Raw genomic sequence first — 7803 nt, 5'->3', positions numbered from 1 at the left:
TCTCGGCATGGCGATGGGCTAGTGGCGAGCGACGGTGTATTCGGTGCGAGATGCAGCGAGTCGAGCAGCGGAGTGCGTGCGTCGCGTCGGGCTGCTGAACTAGCTGAAAGACAGTTTTAAGAAAACATGTTCAAAAGTACTTTGCATGACTGTCGTCTGTCTGTACCCCCGAAGTGAATCCATAGGCATCCCAGTATACACTCCTGACGTTAAAGTCGCCTCCAACGAGTAATGCATGATTTTGGCTGTTTACGCACTACTGACCATAAATGGTTTTGAATGACTCTAGAACTATCACAACAGAACCGGGTGGCCGTTAGAAACACCCAACAATTAGCCTGGTTTCACCTGATATATGCGACCAGTCAGCTTCACTGTCAACCTCAATTTCGACCTCAATAGACACAATATTTTTCTGAACTGCGATGAAGGCTCCCCTCCTAAGGCCTCTGATCAGTGTTTCCGATATACGTTCTATGACACTCTATCTCAGTTTTCCACTTCGGGTTTCAGCCAACTCTCGGTCCAGAGAATAATTTTCGGTCCAGAGAATAATTTAAGCGTGAGAACTTTCCCAGAGAGTAGTACATACGGGAGATTTCTTAGGAATACTTAGACAATTTACTGATAAAAGTTCGACAGTCAAACTATCTTTTCTCTGAAGGCGGTCTGACTTCCCTTGCTGCTTATCGACTGGCTTGTGTTCTTCAGAGTGCATCTAATTACCGTCTAGCCCAAACATCCCTCATGTGCACTCCACAAGTACTCTGCTACCTCAGTTGCCGTTTACTTCCTGTAGTGCACCCCTGACCTATCAAGGGGAGTCCCACAAAACATCTCCCGATAACGCAGGTCCAGAAATCTGCAACCAAGACCGTTACATACTCGACGAATCCTTTGGCTGAGACACTCCATTTGGCTCCAAAGCAGAGATCCCGATCAACTTTGGGAGCAATGCTGCAAATTGCGAGCTCTGCTTGTACCCCACGCCTGACGCCAGCAGTTTTCACCACCTCCGCCAGCCGCCTGTATGAACTGAGGAGGGCCTCAGAACCCTTGCCACAACCGTCATTGGTGCCGACGTGAACTAAAACATACAGACGACTGCACCCTGTACGCTCGACAACTGCAGGCAAAGACGCTCCATATCTGTGATGAGGCCCTCCGGCAGACATACTGAGTCCACATTGGCTTTCTTTCCAGCCCTGAACACTATTCGCCTAAGAGGCTCCATTACGAGCCTAACGTTGGAGCTCCCGACAACTACTAAATCCCTCTCCTGTGTGCCTTCTCGGACCCCGCTGAAGGGGCGGCCACCTGTCCACTCATCGGATGAATGGGCGAGACCAGACAACCAGTCTCGACATTGGTACTCCACCTCGAGCGACGCAAAGTCATTACCACGCGCCACCTACTCTGCTGTGAGAGTGGATTCACTGTGTCTGGCATACTAGGAAATGCCTCGGTAGAAGAGCCCGTGGGCGAAACAAGCGACACCCGAGGTGTCACATTCCACGCATCAGAGCCTCAGCAAACGCTACACTTGGAGTCAGCAGCCTGAAACTTACTGACAGTAGTCAGAAGCGCATTCAGCTGTTCGCAAACTGCGGCCACCTCCTCCTCCGTACGCACACAGCATGCACACATCCTACTCATCCTAACAAAACTGAGTAGTAGTAGTAGTATGGTATTCTGCCTTACGGCAGGTCTTGTCATGGGTTAAACATCTTCCACTATTGTCTGTCCATAGCCAGTCTTCTCATTTCTGACTATTTGTCTCCTTTGATATTGTCCAGCACTTGTTATCTTCTTGTTCCTCTTCCCCTTTTCCCCCCTCCACCATTCCTTCTATTCCTTCCTTCAATAAACAGTCCCTCCTCAAACATTGTCCAGTCCAGTTCCGTTTTATCTTTCTGATGACTTTCAGCATGTTTCTTTCTTCTCCAGTTGTTCTTAATGCTTCATTCCTTACTCGGTCTTCCCGTTTCACTTTTTCCATTCTTCTCCATATCCAAATCTCTAGTGCCTCCGATGTCCTTTCATCTCCCTTCCTCAATGTCCAGGTCTCTGACCATATAGTGCAACGCTCCAGATGTAACATTTGGCAAGTCTTACCCTCAATTTTCCTAATTGAGGAAGTAAAGTCTAAAAACAAACAGATTCCTAGATATGCGATTTTCTACCCTCCTGATGCCTCCATGAGCTATGTAGCTGGCTGTTCAGAAGAAATGGAAACTGCACTACATATTGTCCGAATTGACGCCAGCAGAATGCAAGCTTACACCTCTCAAACAGAAACACGCACGAAATTTAATAAATATTCTACGAGAAAAAGACAGGAAAAGTTAAACATTTACGTTGGTGCTCTTAAGATCTGTATCGGCCGAGAGCTGGAGCCTTACTGACTGGTTTACTAGACGAACTGACGCTTTTCTTCAAAACAAAACAAATCAAATGAATAACTACCGCGCTGCAGACTGAAGCAGGTAACAGTTTCAGTAAAACTATTAATTATCTAATAGTGTCTATGTACGCTGTGAAATACAGGGAAACGAGCAAAATTGTTCACTACGATACAGCATGGCCCCTGTGAATTAAGAGTCTTGTTGGCTACCTTCTTTGCAGAGGTTTTCTCAGATCACTCACAGACACAGAAAAGTATCTCCACAAACTATACTGTATTTCTGTCATTCTTTCTTTGTTCACAAGCACACTCGGCTATAAGAAAAATTCAGTGTAACATTTCCATACTTCATTTTGTCGTATTATCCTGTTTGCATAATAGGTAAGTGAAGGACTGCAGTGAAGAGCATAAAAAAACTTGGAACTTTAAACGTGCCGCAGCTTCGGCGCTGGAATTGTGGGACTCATCGCACAGTGGAGAAAGCTTCTGTAGTAGGCAGTCCGCCACATTTAACTCTTTCCGAATCAACGAATAAGTTTCGGGCCAAGGAACAGCGAGCCCAGACAGACCCACTAATGAGCCACGGTCCCATTAGGGCTGAGAAATGAGACCCATGTTCGAACGGGCATCAGGTTTCCCGATACGCCGCAGGACTCGATACAGTAGCGAGCGCTGCTCCAAAGATCAAATGGCATCTGATTCGCGCAGGCAGCGATAGCGTAAGTGATACGCGAGAAACTACGATCTGACAGTAGCAATCTACAACCATGCTTAAAAGTTGACAGTTTCGTGGAACACGGGAGGAAATAGCATTAAATAATACGATCGTGCAAACACAGAAGCCTTTGAACAAATTTGCTGTAAGAGTTCTCCTACAGTATGTACGAATATGTACACATTTATGGTGATATTTAAGTAAAGGAAACAGTCAAAGGCGAAATTTTGTCCTAAACCCCAGAAAAAAAGGTTCAAATGGCTCTGAGCACTATGGGACTTAACATCTGAGGTCATCAGTCCCATAGAACTTAGAACTACTTAAACCTAACTAACCTAAGGACATCACACACATCCATGCCCGAGGCAGGATTCGAACCTGCGACCGTAGCAGTCGCACGGTTCCGGACTGAGCGCCTAGAACCGCTCGGCCACCGCGGCCGGCAAGCACCAGAACACCAAAGGGGGGAAAATGTTACACTCTCATTAAACCATCATAAATTTTACTATTCGATACTTTATTCGAAGGAAGTCATAATTTCTAGTTTAAACGCTAGATAATTACAACTATAAATCTCCAGTGGTATGTCACGCACAAAATAAGTAGAAAATGCATTTTTTTACACCCTCTACCGACAATACCAGGTTGGTGGGAACCGCAAATTGGTACCACCTGCAATCTTAAATTTAACGGGTGTTTAGTAATGTATTGGTTAAAAAATGCTGTTTCACTCTGAACACAGTAAAATATTTTATTTGGTTTTTCGAGACACTCACGGTTTAGCAAGTGCGTTGGAAAACAGCTTTTCGATCCCTATTCACGTAGTACAATAACGGGAAATAGCTTTTAATCATCTAGGAAAAAAGACAATATTATTGTTTGTTTTATCCTAATGTTAAGTGCTGCACGGCATAGCCGCCCGGTCTTGGGCGCCTTCTCACGATTCGCACGGCTCTCCCCGTCGGCGGTTCGACTCCTCTCTCGGGCATGGGTATGTGTGTGTTGTCCTTGACGTAAGTTAGATTAAGTTAGATTACTTAGATTACGTAGTGTGTAAGCCTAGGGACCGATGACCTCAGCAGCTTGGTCCCATAGGAACGTACCATAAATTTCTAAAAATTAAATTTAGTATTAAATACGTAGTAAACGGAACAATTCATATTAAAACGACTGTAATTGTGTTCGCAAGATTAAAGGACAGGGCCAAGACTTGTAGTTGAGAAAGTATCAACTGCCGTCAGTAGAACACAGCACGAGCGAAATTTCGTGAACTGACCTGAATCGTGATTGCGAGCTTTTATTTATTTGTTACTGTTGTTCTTGCGTGACCTGCATCCTAAAATACATTGTAGTTCGTTTTTCAGTTATTTTATTACTGAATTCCACATTACAGCAGTAAGTCGAGGAGATAGTACCAACAGAAGTGGCTTGCTGGCAGCACGATCGAAAGCTCGAGTAGGACCAGAGTTTTTTCGAGCTGTCACGTAAACGGCGCGAGCAGTCATCCTCAAGCGAGCTTTAGGTTGCAGTGTGGGATAGTTGCGATGGGAGTTTCCGAGCCGTCCGGGGTGGCCGAGCGGTTCTAGACGCTAGTCGTAGGTTCGAATCCTGCCTCGTGCGTGGATGTGTGTGATATCCTTAGGTTAGTTAGGTTAAAGTATTTCTAAGTTCTAGGGGACTGATGACCTCAGAAGTTAAGTCGCATAGTGCTCAGAGCCATTTGAACCATTTTGGAGTTCCCGAAAGAACGAATGCTTGGAAAGCGCGCAAGTAACACCATGACAGCATGGAGTTACCTATACCTAATACGGTGCGAGACGGAACTCCGAGGCTGCGTCTTACAGTAAGAATGCACGAATGCCATTAATTTGTTTAAAATTACTGATACTTGATTAGTAGAAAGAAAATGATTGTAGTGAAAACAAGTTTCTCACTGATGTCAAAAAACGATGTTAATGGCGAAAACTTTCTATTCAGTTGGTGAACGTTAGCCTTTTAACAAAATTGGCCAAATGCAACTACGACTCGCGCTCTGAGGGTTCCGTACGAACGTAATAATTATTTCTATAGATAGATAATTCATCCTGGGAATCGAGAATTTCTACGATTTTTACCTCCTATCGATATTGATACTGGCAGGATATCGGGTCCGGGAAGTCAAAGACTTTCGAGAATGTCTTGATTTTAAGCTTCGTTGTGAGGTTACATTAACATGCTATGTCAGTTAGCAACACCAATTTTCTCCTTTATTTGTGCTGAAAACTTCTTGCCAAATTTCGTGATTCTAGGTCAACTGGAAGTATCCTATAGGGTTTGATTAGTGTGTTTGCGAGTATCAAAATATGCGATATGAATTTCCACATCTTTAGTTTACAATGACTTAGAAACTTAAATTTCTTACGTCGGCAAGGGACCGTAGGCTTCAGTATGTTACGTAAATTTCAACTTCATACGTTCGCCCGTGCATTGGAAAAACGGTTCTTAACAGTTGGACAGACAAGCCCACGGATAACAATATGATCCTAATAGGGTTCTGGTTTTATCGTTTGAGATACGGAACCCTAAAAATCAATTCGGATTTGCCGTGGAGTGTATTTAGTTACGACTTAGTAACAGTGTTTTAATGATCACGTTCAATATCGACTACCCCTAGTTCATGGTGTGCTGGTCAGTGGGGTGACGGCGCGATCCCATTTGATTTCAGCGCACAGATAGATGGGGCGGCAGATGGCGCATCGCGGGGTATTCGCGCCGGAGATGGAGGCGGCGCCCTTTTTAACGTAGTGCAACTCCCGCAATTCCGCCGGGGACGCCAGCTGCAATCTGAAAGCGTTCAGAGTACGCGTGACGAAGTAATTTCCCTGCAGGCTGCATGCGGTTTCCCAATGCGTTGCGGTCGCAGTGGGAAATCATAAAACCAGACAAATTTCCCAATAATCACCTGCATATAATTGAAACGAGACAATAACAGAAATTGGGTGCACAGATGTCTCTTAAACTGTGAAACTACGATATGCTGTTGAATGCAGTGTTCAGTACGCGTAATATGTAAAACGTGTATGCTAACCATTGTTGAAACTTTGATAAACAATGGAATAGAAGTATTCACTACAAAACTGACTGAACTACGGTTTACAACCTTAGTGCATGTGTGCAAGTTCGCTTTATTGCATAACAAGAGTAACCTATCTTACACAGACTGCTTAAACATCTTATCCCCGTACTTACCCATGTTGAATAGAAACGTAGGAAAGTCTACAGCGATGAGCCAACACACTATGACGAAGGCCAACCGAACAGAGACGGAGAAATATTCTAGCGACGATGAGGTCTGCAAATGGGGACATCCACTGATAAAAGTGTCTTTGAGAAAGAGCAGAATGTTACGGTTGGTGCGTGGGAAGTGTCACCTCGGAGTCAGCGAACCTAGTGGTTTTTTCTATACTATGTCGTGAACATACGTTAGAAGTGGTTTAAGCACGATAGAATCACGAATAGGCGACAAGATGCTGACAGAGTACGCTGCTGGTACAAAAAACGTATTTCGGAGGATACCGTTCAGTACGGGGCCCTGCAGCTGACCGTGGATCAGTGGCAAAGTGTCTCCTGGTCGGATGAATCTCGTTTCTTGTTATACCAGGTCGATGGTCGTGTCCAGCTATGCCGTCATCGAGGCAAACGGCTACTCGAAACACTCATCGCGCCAGGTATGCAGGCCGATGGGTGCAACATTGTTACCGGGGACATTTGCCTGGCGTTCCATGGGACCTGTGGTAGTAATCTAACACACGAAGACTGCTGTGCAATACGTGAAGTATGTTGCGATGCATCTGTATGCCCTCATGCTTAATGGCCTCCCTAACGTGACTTCACCATCCAGCCGAGTAACAGACCGTGTCAAAAGGCCGGAATACTGATGCGCTGGTTTGAGAGCCGTTATGATTAACAAGTTAATGTCTTGACCATCATATTCGCCTAATGGGAACCATGGGGAACACCACTTGGACCCAGTTGTCGCCTTAACCGGTCAGGCCTCATTGGCCTCCAAATAAGCAGAGTACTTCCTTGGGGTAATCATGAATAGCATCGTAACAGGAATGAATATGTTGCACTACCGTGGGTTAAACTTCTAAGGCATAAACACAAATTGAAATATATTCACGGAAGTAAAAAGGACGAATTCACCATAAGCAAGCGATACCGGTTCGAATCTTGTTCTGCCACATATTTTCATATATCACGCAATGGTAGGAATCAGCATGCATTCCGGAAACAGCGATCGTGTGAGACCCAACTCGCTTTATTTGTTCATGAGACCCAGAAAATATTAGATAAAGGCTCCCAGGTAGATGCCATTTTCCTTGACTTCCGGAAGGCGTTAGATACAGTTCCGCAGTGTCGCCTGATAAACGAAGTAAGAGCCTACGGAATATCAGACCAGCTGTGTGGCTGGATTGAAGAGTAACGTCTGGCGTGCCACAGGGGAGTGTTATGGGACCATTGCTTTTCACAATGTTTATAAATGACCTAGTAGACAGTGTCGGAAGTCCCATGCGGCTTTTCGCGGATGATGCTGTAGTATACAGAGAAGTTGCAGCATTACAAAATTGTAGCGAAATGCAGGAAGATCTGCAGCGGATAGGCACTTGGTGCAGGGAGTGGCAACTGACCCTTAACATAGACA

Source organism: Schistocerca piceifrons, chromosome X (genome assembly GCF_021461385.2).
Source record: "Schistocerca piceifrons isolate TAMUIC-IGC-003096 chromosome X, iqSchPice1.1, whole genome shotgun sequence".
Taxonomy (NCBI): domain Eukaryota; kingdom Metazoa; phylum Arthropoda; class Insecta; order Orthoptera; family Acrididae; genus Schistocerca; species Schistocerca piceifrons.
Note: the sequence above shows the minus strand (reverse complement) of the source record.